A 16,224-nucleotide genomic window follows, 5' to 3' on the forward strand; every position below is an offset into this window, starting at 1 on the left:
CATGATTGTCATTGGTAGTGTATACAGGTCCTTCTCAAAAAATTAGCATATTGTGATAAAGTTCATTATTTTCCATAATGTAATGATAAAAATTAAACTTTCATATATTTTAGATTCATTGCACACCAACTGAAATATTTCAGGTCTTTTATTGTTTTAATACTGATGATTTTGGCATACAGCTCATGAAAACCCAAAATTCGCATTCTCAAAAAATTAGCATATCATGAAAATGTTCTCTAAACGAGCTATTAACCTAATCATCTGAATCAACTAATTAACTCTAAACACCTGCAAAAGATTCCTGAGGCTTTTAAAAACTCCCAGCCTGGTTCATTACTCAAAACCGCAATCATGGGTAAGACTGCCGACCAAAAGGCCATCATTGACACCCTCAAGCGAGAGAAAGAAATTTCTGAACGAATAGGCTGTTCCCAGAGTGCTGTATCAAGGCACCTCAGTGGGAAGTCTGTGGGAAGGAAAAAGTGTGGCAAAAAACGCTGCACAACGAGAAGAGGTGACCGGACCCTGAGGAAGATTGTGGAGAAGAACCGATTCCAGACCTTGGGGGACCTGCGGAAGCAGTGGACTGAGTCTGGAGTAGAAACATCCAGAGCCACCGTGCACAGGCGTGTGCAGGAAATGGGCTACAGGTGCCGCATTCCCCAGGTCAAGCCACTTTTGAACCAGAAACAGCGGCAGAAGCGCCTGACCTGGGCTACAGAGAAGCAGCACTGGACTGTTGCTCAGTTTTGCATGTCATTCGGAAATCAAGGTGCCAGAGTCTGGAGGAAGACTGGGGAGAAGGAAATGCCAAAATGCCTGAAGTCCAGTGTCAAGTACCCACAGTCAGTGATGGTCTGGGGTGCCATGTCAGCTGCTGGTGTTGGTCCACTGTGTTTTATCAAGGGCAGGGTCAATGCAGCTAGCTATCAGGAGATTTTGGAGCACTTCATGCTTCCATCTGCTGAAAAGCTTTATGGAGATGAAGATTTCGTTTTTCAGCACGACCTGGCACCTGCTCACAGTGCCAAAACCACTGGTAAATGGTTTACTGACCATGGTATTACTGTGCTCAATTGGCCTGCCAACTCTCCTGACCTGAACCCCATAGAGAATCTGTGGGATATTGTGAAGAGAAAGTTGAGAGACGCAAGACCCAACACTCTGGATGAGCTTAAGGCCGCTATCGAAGCATCCTGGGCCTCCATAACACCTCAGCAGTGCCACAGGCTGATTGCCTCCATGCCACGCCGCACTGAAGCAGTCATTTCTGCAAAAGGATTCCCGACCAAGTATTGAGTGCATAACTGAACATAATTATTTGAAGGTTGACTTTTTTTGTATTAAAAACACTTTTCTTTTATTGGTCGGATGAAATATGCTAATTTTTTGAGATAGGAATTTTGGGTTTTCATGAGCTGTATGCCAAAATCATCCGTATTAAAACAATAAAAGACCTGAAATATTTCAGTTGGTGTGCAATGAATCTAAAATATATGAAAGTTTAATTTTTATCATTACATTATGGAAAATAATGAACTTTATCACAATATGCTAATTTTTTGAGAAGGACCTGTATATTCTGTCCTGCGTGCTGGGTTTTTTTCCCCATTTCTCTGTGTGTGTCTCTCTCTGCTGCTCTACTAGGTGCTGGAGAGAGAGAGTTGATTGTCCACACCTGAGGCTCGTTGTGGCTGCACCCTGAAAAGAAGCTCCCAAAGACATTTGAACTGAAGCCTGCCTTCCAGACTGTTGTGTCCCTCTCCTGCTCTGTTGGTTGCGCTGAGTTGTGTGAGACGGTGTAGATGTTCTACAAAGCTAATAGGCTTATTGTAGCCTGAATTTTGTCATTTAGTCATTGTTGTTGTCATCTACATGCTCAAACGTGTTGGAAGCTGTAGGGAGGTGGGTGCCTATTTGATTTTTGTATTAAGTTTTCTCCTGTTTTTGGCTAGTTAGGGAGTTAGTGTACATTTCTGTTGTTTATTTGTTTTCTTTTGGTAGTCTTTAGTAGTTTTACTCCTTAACTAGTCAGAGGGTACTTTTGTTTGTTATTTTGGCAATACCCCCTCCTGAAGACTCTTTTGCTTCCTTTTGATTTACTTTTTTTTTTTTTTTTTTTTTTTTTAACTTTGTCTAAAATATCTTTTGTTAATAAACCTTTTTTGTTAAGCTTCAACTTGTGTCTGTCGTGCAGGGCAGGGGACGGGCACACTCACTCACCTCAACATCACATTTATTTTCTTTTCACTGTTACTCTCTTTCCCTAGACAAACTTTAAGCTTGGGACGTAACAGAGCTTGTTAATGAAAACTGGACTATATCAGACAAACATGACAATACGTCTCTTCCCTTTATCAAATGCGTCATGTAAATGTGTTATACACATTTCATACACAAATCAGGTATAGGCCTGGGTTCATGGGACTTAGAGATGAACCATTGACATTTCAAATCACTTTGAAACAGCTAGGACGCATCATGAAGCCTTGTTTACTGAAATCACGTGACTTCAGCAGTTTGACATGCTCCGAATCACTGATGCAAGACCAATGATTCACCCAGGTTCCGAAGCTTCACAAGGCACGCCTCAAAGGCACTCATCTCTGGTTTAAACCATTTGTGTGTGTGTGTGCGCGTGCGTGGTGTCACTCACTTTGTCAAGTCTGAGTATCTCTATTCAGTCAAGTTGAATTTAAATTAAATTTAAAATTGAGTTAAATCAATTTGTTTAGTTTCCTATCTCCTAAAGCTACAAGGAAATTCCAAGTTTACTCTTTATTTATTTTATTTTTCTTTTAACCCTATTTCTCTATTTTAGTTCTACTTCATTCTAATACTTTGTTCACCTGACTATCCCTATGCAGCCAAGTTGAATTTAGTTAAATTTGAACATTTAATTAAATCAATTTTGTCTATTTACCTTTCCTTTTAGATTTCTAAATCTATTAGGAAATTCTAATTTCATTTTTGCTCAACTTTATTCCTCCTCTATGTGTCATTTTATTTCCTTCACTTTCTTTTGTTTAAGTCTGAATATCTCTATTCAGCCAAGTTGGTTTTAATTAAACTTAGCATTTAATTAAATCAACTTGGGTATTCACCTTCCCTTTAGGTCCCCTAGAGCTAAAAGGATCTTCTGTTTTTACCCTTTTTTTGTGTGTGTTATTCTACCATCACCCTCTTCCCTTTTTTTATAGGATTACAATAGTTCTAGAAACTGTTGTTTCCTTAATGAGGCATAATGAGTTATAGGTTATTACTATCCTAATGCCTATCACTTAGCTACCCCTCCTCACTCCTTAGTGCAGAGTACATGAAGTATGGCCACCATCCAGTGCACTTTTGGCTCCGGAAAGGACTAGAAACTCTTCCCGTTGTTTCTTTTCCTTTTGACCTCAAGGCATCTGGTGTTTCTCTGTTAGCCTAGAGATTAGGTCATTACTTGAACCAGTGACACCTGCTTAACCATATCTCCTAGCAAAACTAAATAGGTAAAAACCTCTTTCCTTCCTTTCCCTTTTCTTATTTCATCTTATTTTTTTTTCTACCAGTTTGTTCTATTCATTTACCTTATGGTGATAATCTCTGGAAAGGAACCATCTGTATTCTGAGTAATAGTTTAATGATGTGTACCAGCCCCATCATCAGTCAACACAGCTTACAGCTGTCATCCAAGATAGTTAAAACCCTTAGTCTCATACTGGCTTCCTCCACTTCAGCTATTCACTCCCTACATGGCCCACATAGCTGTACGAACTTGCATTTGCCTGTGCCATCTCTCTCTCTCATGTCCCCATAAGTGTGCCAGTCTGCCCAGGACATCCAGCCCTGCCATCCAGGACCCCCTGGAGCCCCAGCAGAACAATGTGATGGTTGCCCTGCAGCTAAAGCATTCAACGACCTGCAACAGCAGAGCAAGGGACAGCGAGATTGGCAGCACCAGCAGACACTTGACACCTGGCCTGAGCCACAAAGAGCTTAATTTTCTCCTTAGCCCATGCTCATACGGGCTTCCAACAGGAGGTAATTGAACGAACGCTGCAAGTCACAGAGTTCCACAGAGAACCAACCCACTCAGCATGAGAAGGCACAGGACAGATACAAGGACCATGACAGAGCAGAGCAACTAAAGGAGGTCACCACTCTTCAGGAAGCTCGGACAGTTGTTGAACTTTGCCATTTAAAGAACGTAAAGAACTTTTGGAATTTAAAGAGACACTAAAGCTAAGGCCCTTGAAGGCCATCCGCATGCAGAATTGAAAGCCAAACACTGACTCCACAATTCAGCAGCGTGAGAAACAAACACATTGTGGTCCGAAAAGAACTGAAGCAGTCCGAACAACTGCAAATGGACCACACAAGGAACCTGTAACCTGATGGACTTCACAGCAACAGCATCAGCAAAAGCTTCCCCAGCCCTACACAAAGGGGGGAGGAGGGGCCAGAGCCTGCAACTTAGAAGACCACAGCGCCAATGCCAACATAATAGACATTACCTTTGCCCAAAGTCCCTGACTGGACTGACCCACCATGACAGGCTCTCTGTTCTGGATCACACCCCACCAGATTCACGATGCTTTTTGACTTAACAGCCAGGAAAACTCCAATCAGACTATCAGCAGCTGAAACAAGTCTGCATAAAGGATTTCTCAGACCCAGAAGTCTGAATGCAGAGAGAGTGCTGCCCCCGACACCAAGCAGGGCAGATTTGAAAGTCCCAAGGTTACTGCCACAGACTCAGACAAACCTGGAATGAATGGAGGACACCAACAGGACCTTTACCTCCTACACCAGTTAGTCACCTTTTTGGGCAACACAACCTGCCCTCACACAATGCCATTCATGTGACCTAACGCAGAAGGCCTGTAACACACCCCTCAGCAGGGGTTCTTAAGACCCCAATGACTTTGAACTGCAAACACAGTGCCTTCCACATAGCTTCTACAAAGGTTCCTAGTCAGCATAGGGTATAAAGCTTTTAAAGTAGGTGAAAACATGTGTTCACAGAAATGCAGGAGTCTACATTAGTAAAATATGAATTTTACTGAGTGGAAGAAAACCTTGAATGAATGTATAAGTCTCAAGTGCTCATGACCACCCATGACGAGCTATTCTGAAACCTGCAGACTATACACTGTTCAATTGAGCACTGCTGCACATTGATTTCCATGACAACGACTTGTCAAAGGAAATGGTAACTCCAGCTACGGCACTATGACACTAGATTGAACTGGTTAAGCTAGCACGGCCTAACGCCACTTGCTTACACCATCGTCTAACTAAAAGTGTGTTTATTAATTGATAATTCCGACATGACATTTGACACAATGTTTGATTTGCATGTAGATTGGTGGTTGCTGGCTTGTTAGATGTAGATGAAACTATAGCTTGAATTGACGCCTCTGCTATAACAGAAAGAGTTTTAACACATTTTAGCATATGTTCAAATGGTATCAGTAAAGTTAATCTGATTTTAGCGAAGAAAACCTAATCTCAGTATTAAAGCGTAAGCCTGTTTTGACAAAGGAAGCTCAGCTCAGCGGCATGTAAATTGTACCAGAATTGATTATTCTGCATTGGTTGGAGAAATACCAATTGCAGTACTGCTTAACCTGTTTCTGATGAAAAATTTCAGTACAGTGTTATATGAATGTAGATTTGGATGTCGGCATCCTTTCTACAGAGCAAAGGCCCTAGAAATTACGGTCAGAGAGACTTATTCATCTAAACTTTAGCTACATCTACAAGCATAGCTACCTGGTGATCAATACTATGTTTCATTGGCCGACAGAAACGACACAAGACGAGACTTCTGCTTGCCTAGACCAGTTTTGATTTGCGGCAAATCTGTGTAACTACTCTAAATTAGTCAAAAGATGTTTCAAGTAGAGAGAAGAATTTCACATTAGTAAAATTTGCAAATGTCAAATCATACTTGCATCTTACTGAATTTAAGTTTGAATTATTGAAGTATAAGTGCCCCATTTTAACTCAATGCGTAACTCGGTTCAAATGTGCAGACATTCTTCATTAACTGTAGAATTGCTCTGACATGCACTGCTACTCATGACACAACTTGTCAAAGGAAGTACTAACTTGACCCCTCATGACATCATAGTGTAAACAAACCAGGCTAGAGAGCTAAGCTAAAACAACCTAGCAGCCTTCCAGCTAAGGTAGCTAACTCAACTACTACAGTTAACGGTTAGCATCATTTAATTGAAGCCTTTAACTACAGCTTGTATGTATGCAGTGTGAACTGATCTAAACCCATCCTGCAGTTTTAATAACTTCTTTAAATCTTTTTATTGATTTTAATCATAATAGCAGTCAGCTATTCATTTTACTAGTATTATTCATTTTATCTATATGATTTATTTACATTTCCCTTTTTGGTCTTGTGTGGTTTAATTTCCTAATAGAACCAGAAGTAACTAGACATACTTTCCTCCTTGATTTTATTTACAACAGTTGCTTCAATTTTATGAGCCAGCTACAAAAGTAATCTGAACGATTGCTATGGCGTAATTTTGAGCTCCACTAATAAACACAATCCAATAGGAAAGCTCTCCTCTTCCTCTCCCTTTCTCTTTTCCATTTGTTCAGAGGTCAAGCCTGTTGTGAGCCATCAGTAAGTTCTGATAAATAATTTGACATTAAGAACCATCTTATATAATTTATTAAACCTAGCCGTATTTTATACACCTAGCTGCACACTGTGCCTTCAGCTCCAAATTCAGTTTGATCTTGCATTAGTCAAGTGAAGGTCACCTGAATGTGTCCAGATCTGGGATTGAAGCTCTGACCCAGCAGCTGGACAACATAAAAGATGAACTTAACATGTTCTAAAGAGAACTGAGACACTTTTACGTGCAGCAGAAAGAACCACAGCAGGAGAGACACCTCTCTCCCCCAAATGGAATCAGCAGAAGAGCCTCCTCTAACCAAGCACCGAGGTACCAATGGGGGAGCCAAAGCCCTCTACTGGACACATCACCTGCCCATTTCCTGAAATACTCTGCAGTCGCAGAGGGAGAAGGATTAATTCATATGAACCCTGAAATGGCACATGAAGTGACATTCAAAGACTTCCAGCAACAACCTCCTCGTCCATTGCACAGCAGCCACCAAGAGGCTGCACAAGGGCAACTGGAAATGCCTGCAAAAAAAAAAAAAAACCTGTAGGAGCTTCTAACACTAGTAAGAGAGCTCCTTGAACAGCACTTACCTAAGGAGTGCTCAGAAGCACAATCTTCCGACCACTCACACAACACCACTCAGACCTGCCCAAGTCGGCGCCGCCACAAGAGCAGCGGGACACAATAAACTTCAGACTCCTTCTGTCATCAACCCTAAATCAATCCTAAACACTCTTCACACTACAACTTCCATAACCTCTTCCTGCAACCACCTGCTTCACGGGTGTCCAAATGACAGGTGACACACTGTCAAGGCACCTGATACCTCGACACCTGCTGAGCAAGCTCAAAGACCTGAACCCTGCCAACAGCAAACGTCTCGCCCGCACTAACTGACTTTAGGGTGACAGGTGACACACTGTCAAGGCACTAGATGCCTCGATTCCTGCAGCACCAGCTCAGAGAACTTAGCTTGCCTACTGTCTGCATCAACCGCCATTTAACGACCACCACTCCAGGAAACACACACAACCAGGGCCCATCACAGTCTTTCAGCCTTGTGTGCCAGTGATGTGTCTGATCTTTCTGCACCTTCAACGTCACTCACTGTTGCCATAAGAGAGACAACAATAAGCGAAAGAGGGGAATTATGTAATGACTGAGACAAATCAGACACAGTTATTTATTAGTTAACCAGCAGTCTTAAGCTCACTCTGGGGTCTGGCTTCCATCCCCCGAGAATTTCTCAGTTACAAGTTTTATTGCACCAAAGAATGCCGCATGGAGAGCAGAGAAGAGACACACAAAAACGTGCATCTTTCCTGCATTATCCACACATAACACAAACTCTCTTGCATTAATGTATAGACAGACTGTTCTATAAATGAACATGCACATTCCCAGGAAATGGTATCCACTATTACCGTTGCTGTATTACAATCATTGTATTCACGTATGTATGTGTATGTTTTATGGTACATTTAAGGTAACTTCAATCATGCCATGTTTAGTGTCTTTGCGTTCGTATCGAGAAGAGTTAAATGCGTATGCATTTAACTATGTATAACTATGCGGTATGTCCATACCTGTGCAACACATTAGTATTACAATAATCTTTAATAGTTCTTCTTCAAAAACTCTGCCAGTTAATCTGCCTAGTCGTAAAAGCCCAGACAAGGGGGTGTGTTGTCACCCGGAAATACAACACCTTCATTGGCTACATCAACCTTAAGAGGTTGGACTTTGACCAGAGGTTAAAAGCTAGAGAACAATGCCACTCCCTTTCTTTTCCTTGCTTCTGGATGACCGAACGGACCTCCTTGCGGCAGGCCTCTCTAGACCAAGGCCTGCAAGGCCTGCAAGGCCTGTAGGCCTCGGCCTACAAACTAGCCATGTGCTCAACATCCAACATAGAAAAGACTGGCAACAACTTCAGATGAAATACTCAAGATCTCTCTCATGATACTCAAGACTTACCTTTGCTATTGCTGGAGAAACTGATGATTCCTTTCCAGATTGTCTTTGACTTTTTCCTATAGCTCTAGTAACAGTACCTCTTCCGGTTCAATCCTATCATTACTCATTCTTACCTACAGTATGTATGTGTGTGACCTTTGTTGTATGTTATGTGTTTGTTAGTTTAGTTATGTGTTTGTGAGTTAGTTAATAAAGATTGTGCACAATACATGTTTGGTTCTGACTCCGTCTGCTAATAAATTGCCTCTTAAGTGATTTAGATCCCGACTACATGCTCTAAGTAGCACGGTACAATAAGAATGTTATTTTTCCATAACCTGGAAATGAACATTTCTTAGAATTATTAAACAATCAACACTGAGTGTTCCCTGGACAACAGGTTAATTGATTGTAATATTAAGATTAATGTAGCTATATCCAGTTAATCTGATTAACAGATTTACATATTCATAATTAATCATAATTAATAATTCATATTGAGTTATCAATAATTATTAATATTTCCCATTTGAGTTAATTCGCTACAGTGGAAACAGTGCCCTCTGCAGACATGCAAGGGCACTTGCCGCTGGTGGACATGACATAGCCCCCCTCGAAGGAGCGGCTTCGGATCGGAGGCAGATCTGGGGGAGGGAAGGTGGGCCAAGTCCATGCATAGGGAAGGGAACTGAAGACACAGGCAGGACAGAAACACAAGACAAGGAAGACTGGGTAGAGGACCTGGGTGATGCAGGTTGGACAGAAGGTCAGGATGGTACAGACCAGGCAGATGAACAGGGTGGTGCAGACCAGGCAGATGACCAAGGCGGAGCAGGCTGTGCAGGTGGCCAGAGCAGAGCAGAGCAGGCAATGTAGGTGGCCTTGCAGATGGGCTTGAAGATCCCCACAACAGTGCAGACGACCACCACAGCAGAGTAGATGGGCTTAAATACCCCCACAGCGTCACAGACGACCACCACTGTAGTCAGATAGGGCTCAGATAGGGCCAAAGATCACGGTGGAGCAGAAGATCTCAGCAGTGCAGTCTGGGCTGAAGATCTCCACGGCAGAGCAAAGAACCCCCAGTGCAGATCTGGCAGAACTGGCAGGTTAAAATCAGGCAAGACTGAAACAACCTCCGTGGTCATATTAGGGCAGACAGGAAACTCAGGAATGACCTCCGTGGTCGTATCAGGGCAGACAGGGGCTGAAATGTGCCCTTGAGTGAACTCTTGGGCTGGAGTAGACATGGTGTCCATGACGGCTGAAGACTCTAACTTGATGGCTAACGATTCTGGTGTAACATATGTGACAGTTGGAAGTTCTAGTATGGAGACCATTTTCTCTGCAGACACAGGCATATCGGCCATTTTGACTGAAGACACAGGCTCAGCAACCATCTTGTCTGAAGACACTGGTTCAGCAGCCATCTTGTCTGAAGACACAGGCGGATCGGCCATCTTGTCTGAAGACACTGGTATGGCGACCATGACAGCTGGAAGCTCTGACATGGCAGCCATCTTGACTCATGATTTTGGTGCAGGAACTACAAGACAGGAAGGTATATAAAGCACTGGGCAAGCAACCATCAAAACTGGGCATGCTGGTGACTGTGATGGGCCAAGCTCTGGATTCAGTCTGTGGATTACAGCGGATTAAATTTATGTGAATTCATATTGCGTTTTGGTGTATTTTCTAGTCCTGTTCTGAAAAAAACACTTTTTGTGTCCCACAGTGAACAAAATAAGTATTACATGATAAATAATGGTTAAATGATTACATTATAATTTCAACTTAGAATAGGGGGACAAATTGTCTTGATTAGTTCTGTATTAACGACAGTTTAGCCTTAATTATTGGCTTATTCTGGTCAATAAACTTAAATATCACTAAAATATATTAATGTGGATATACCTTTCACTTTGAAACGGGGTCAAATTGTCTTTATTATACTATTTTAGCCATTTAGAACTGCAAAATCAGCAGTAATTAAACAATTACAAGCTTATTGTTCAGTTAACTTAATAGAATGGCAGGGAAATATAATTACATCACTACACAAAAATAATATATGGCTTATTAAGTTGTAGATAATGGCTAAAAGGTGTCTACTGTACATTCAGTTAATCATTAATTACTAAGTAATTTTTGTTTATTTATAGCATAAATGTGTATCTTTCAAAAGTTTTAATAATTTGTAAATAATGGCTAATATGTCCTATATGTTAATCATTAATTACTATTGTGTCCATGCTTAATGATGCAAAAACTTGAGAGATCCAGGCTGTGATAACGTAGATGAAAAATTATTTATTCATTACAATTAAATTTAGCCTCACACACAAACTTTAATCGATAATGAAAACATTTAATAAAACCAAAAGGTAAAATAACAATCATGAAGGTCAATAGTTAATGATAAATTTAGAGTATTGTAAAATCCAGAGTATTGTATCTAATAGATGAAGACCAGAATATACAGAAAGAAATAACAATAATTAAGACATTTGCAGATAAGAGAGAAGAAGCGGAAGCCAAGGAGAGCAAAGGAGGGAAAAAAGCTAAATTATCAACAACTCAGTCCATATTATACCATAAGCATACAGGGAAATTCCCAACCCACTCAAACTGATGTTTTTGTTCTAAGAAAAGGTTAAATGGTTTTACCCATTATATCATAAACTGGTCAGATGCCAAAAATAGATATAAAAGTCGATTTGACCCCCCCAGGGAATTTTGTAAATCTTACACTATCAAATGTCAGCAGAAATAATAACAGACATATTTTGATCAGATTCAAATGAGCACTAATTCTGAAAAACATCACTTCTGCAGTACTTGGCAGGCATCAAATATCTAACCACAAACGTGTCAGCGTGACCTGTCACACTGGAACACTTGAAGAACAATTGAACATAACAAGCATACATACTCTTAAATATAAAATAAGAATAATCATAAGGGTACAATAAGAAGTAAATACTTGAAAATATGATAAGAATTAATATATATAAAGTAGAAGTACATAAATATATGAAATCAAAAGTAAAACTGATAAATCATAAGCCATAAACGATTAACATAAATATTAATAAAAATGCATGAATATGAATATCGACCATTTCGGATCAATCACTTAACTAATGCATAATTTCAAATGTAAAGTTAATCATTAATTACAAGTGTGTTTGTTCTCCACTTACTCCACCCCAAAGTTGATGTAAGTTTATAAAATATATCTACTATATCTCAAAGTAGCCAATATGTGTGGGGAAAAAATATTTAATTGATATTTAATCAAATATTTAATCAAAAGAGTAAAGTCAAGTATGAGCCAAACATACTTTGAGTACTTAATTATACTTTTCTGTTGTATACCTAAATCAAAAGTTTAAGTATCTACTTTATTTTGCAATGTGGAAGATATTCCCTGTTAATGTGCAAAATAACATATTAGCAGCTATAGGTAAATAACTAGAAAATTAGAACAATGTGCGGTAAATGGTGAAACTCTTTGTGCTACAAACCACTGTTTATAATTAAAGTATATTTAAATAATATGATAATACTAGTACTAGTACTAATACTATACAGATACTAATATCAAGCAACATAATGGACTGTTTATGTACAGCTAAGATAACTTTAAGCAGATGACACCAGAAGTTACAAATGGCCACACCCATTCTTACATTAAAAATAAGGTGGATAGTCCAAAAGGTCTAATTTTGAATTTTTAAAATTCTATATCTCTAATAAATACATGTGAAAAGTGAAAAGTATTCTCTCTTAATTTTGGCTTGAAATATACTAATAGCACATATGATTAAACTGTTTTGTTAGGGTACTATACACACATCTTCCACAACTCCACCTAAATTCCAAGTTAACCCTTGACAATAAGTAGAATGTAAAATAAACACAGTTGATCATTGCATTAATAATCATGCTATTTCATTGTTTTACACACTGAATCAGACTTTTTTTCTTACGCACATACCCTGTGTCTTCATAGCACATAATCGATCATTGGTCAATACAGGTGAGCTTAAATTCCTCTTGAAAATGCCAGACTTGAAAGAAAGAAAGAAAGAAAGAAAGAAAGAAAGAAAGAAAGAAAGATAATTCAATCTCTGTTTTACGCTTTCAGTAAAAAAGTATATTTATAGCAATATTTCTTAAATATTTTAAACCAGGTATGCACAAATTATTGATAGATTTAACAGACTGGGCTGATAAAATGATTTCCCTGGTTTTGATTGTTTTGTTTTTGCTAGACTCTTGGTTTGAAGTTTTGCCTGTTTTCCACTAGACTATGAGCCGTGCCTGCCAGATTTTATTCTATGAATCCTATAGAATAGAATAGAAACTTTATTGTCATTATAAAAATATAATGAAATTTGTTTAGTAGCTCTCAGAGACCAGCAGCCTCAGAAAAAAAAAAAAAAAAAAAAAAAAAAAAAAAAAAAAAGTAGAATCCACATAGTATAAATAACACAAATAATACAAAATAATATCACAATATGCAAAGTAATATACAGGTGCTGGTCATATAATTAGATTAGAATATTAGAATAATTAGAATGATATTAGAATATCATCATCAAGTTGATTTATTTCACTAATTCCATTCAAAAAGAGAAACTTGTATATTATATTCATTACACACAGACTGATATATTTCAAATGTTTATTTATTTTAATTTTGATGATTATAACTGACAACTAAGGAGAATCCCAAATTCAGTATCTCAGAAAATTAGAATATTGTGAAAAGGTTCAATATTGAAGACACCTGGTGCCACACTCTTATCAGGTAATTAACTCAAAACACCTGCAAAGGCCTTTAAATGGTCTCTCAGTCTAGTTCTGTATGCTACACAATCATGGGCAAGACTGCTGACTTGACAGTTGTCCAAAAGATGACCATTGACACCTTGCACAAGGAGGGTAAGACACAAAAGGTCATTGCAAAAGAGGCTGGCTGTTCACAGAGCTCTGTGTCCAAGCACATTAATAGAGAGGCGAAGGGAAGGAAAAAATGGTGTAGAAAAAAAGTGTACAAGCAATAGGGATAACTGCACCCTGGAGAGGATTGTGAAACAAAACCCACTCAAAAATGTGGGGGAGATTCACAAAGAGTGGACTGCAGCTGGAGTCAGTGCTTCAAGAACCACTACGCACAGACGTATGCAAGACATGGGTTTCAGCTGTTGCATTCCTTGTATCAAACCACTCTTGAACAACAGACAGCGTCAGAAGCGTCTCGCCTGGGCTAAAGACAAAAAGGACTGGACTGCTGCTGAGTGGTCCAAAGTTATGTTCTCTGATGAAAGTAAATTTTGCATTTCCTTTGGAAATCAGGGTCCCAGAGTCTGGAAGAAGAGAGGAGAGGCACACAATCCACGTTGCTTGAGGTCCAGTGTAAAGTTTCCACAGCCAGTGATGGTTTGGGGTGCCATGTCATCTGCTGGTTTTGGTCCACTGTGTTTTCTGAGGTCCAAGGTCAACGCAGCAGTATACCAGGGAGTTTTAGAGGACTTCATGCTTCCTGCTGCTGACCAACTTTATGGAGATGCATATTTCATTTTCCAACAGGACTTGGCATTTTCCAACATTTTCCAACAGGACTTGGCTACCAGTACCTGGTTTAAGGACCATGGTATCCCTGTTCTTAATTGGCCAGCAAACTCGCCTGACCTTAATTCCATAGAAAATCTATGGGGTATTGTGAAGAGGAAGATGCAATATGCCAGACCCAACAATGCAGAAGAGCTGAAGGCCACTATCAGAGCAACCTGAGCTCTCATAACACCTGAGCAGTGCCACAGACTGATCAACTCCATGCCACGCCGCATTGCTGCAGTAATTCAGGCAAAAGGAGCCCCAACTAAGTATTGAGTGCTGTACATGCTCATACTTTTCATGTTCATACTTTTCAGTTGGCCAAGATTTCTAAAAATCCTTTCTTTGTATTGGTCTTAAGTAATATTCTAATTTTCTGAGATACTGAATTTGGGATTTTCCTTAGTTGTCAGTTATAATCATAAAAATTAAAAGAAATAAACATTTGAAATATATCAGTCTGTGTGTGTAATGAATGAATATAATATACAAGTTTCACTTTTTGCATGGAATTAGTGAAATAAATCAACTTTTTGATGATATTCTAATTATATGACCAGCACCTATATATACAGTGGAATTAAATAATGTAAACAACAGTGCAAACAAGTTTAACCAAGTATCAGTACATTAGCAGCAACACTTAAGTATGTAACTGTTCAATTCCAGTCTGTCACAGCTATGTGTATGTGTATGTGTATGTATGGGAAACAGGTGTGATACATGCTACAGCTCTGGGAAAATAAATAAATAAATAAATAAATATATATATATATATATATATATATATATATATATAATCAGTGGCGAGCGGTGACTTTTTTAACCGGGTATGCTGGATGGTGAGTCATGAAAAAATGTGGCCGATGCAGTTACATTGAATGGACATTCTAAGACAGTGATATTAACAGACCAAACTCAGTAAACACCATACTAATAAAGTATACTGTGTACAGCAAAAGAGATGAGCCCAGAATATGAACGCAATTCGTTTATTTAGCCTACACATTGCGTTTTCATCCCATAGGAAACTGTTATAAAGAAAAAGCCTTTAACATCGCTTAATGTAGCCTAGGCTACTAAGTGATATTAAAAGATCAAATTCTACAGAAATTTTTTATTTTTTTTTCTGTAGCCTATACTATGCTTTATTAGTATAGTGTTTACTAAGTTTGGTCTTTTAATGTCACTGTCTTAATAAAACATTAAGTCACGTTAAGCGTTTTCTTAATGGGAGGAAAATGTTTAATTAAACGTGTTGAATTCATATTCTGGGCTCATCTGCTTTTCTGTAGTATGCTTTATTAGTATGATGTTTAGTGAGTTTGGTTTGGTAATAACACTGTCTTAGTAAATTAAGCCACGTTAAGCATTTTAGAATGTCCCGTTTTCAGTGTTAGTTTACTCATTTGCTTGCTCATGACAAATAGCATCACAGCAAAGTAATAATATGTTGGACCTTTTACTGAGAGTAGCCTACATTTACCTGTTGAGACGTGCCTTCACAAGCACCTGTAAGAGTCGACGGAGGCGCAAAATGTGAAAGGTGCGTTTGCAAAATATGCTGTATTTTTGTAATCCACTAGGTGCCGCTAGTGTCACACAAACAATATAATTCACCTTGAAACTAATCAGTTTAGGACACAGATCTTAATCAGACACGACACATAAAAAACACCATGGCGTCAATTTAAATGTATGCCATAAGCATAGGCGTAATTTGCGGGTGGGACGGTTGGGACATGTCCCCACCACTTTTTGAAAGGGTCAATATTGTCCCCACCACTTTTTGAAACATCTCGTGGATATCTAATACAAAACAAACACCTCTAGTTGATTATCAGTTTGTGTTAATAATAGGCGATTTGGCGCTGGGATGTGTTGTTTTTGAAATCATGTTGAGTGCTCGTTGTCACTGTTATTAGAGGCGCGTGCAACAGGGTTCTCGGCGCTCGTGCACACTGCGCAGTCTTCACACGGATGTGAATCGCTGTTGCGG

This window comes from Megalobrama amblycephala, linkage group LG9, assembly GCF_018812025.1.
Source record: "Megalobrama amblycephala isolate DHTTF-2021 linkage group LG9, ASM1881202v1, whole genome shotgun sequence".
Classification (NCBI taxonomy): domain Eukaryota; kingdom Metazoa; phylum Chordata; class Actinopteri; order Cypriniformes; family Xenocyprididae; genus Megalobrama; species Megalobrama amblycephala.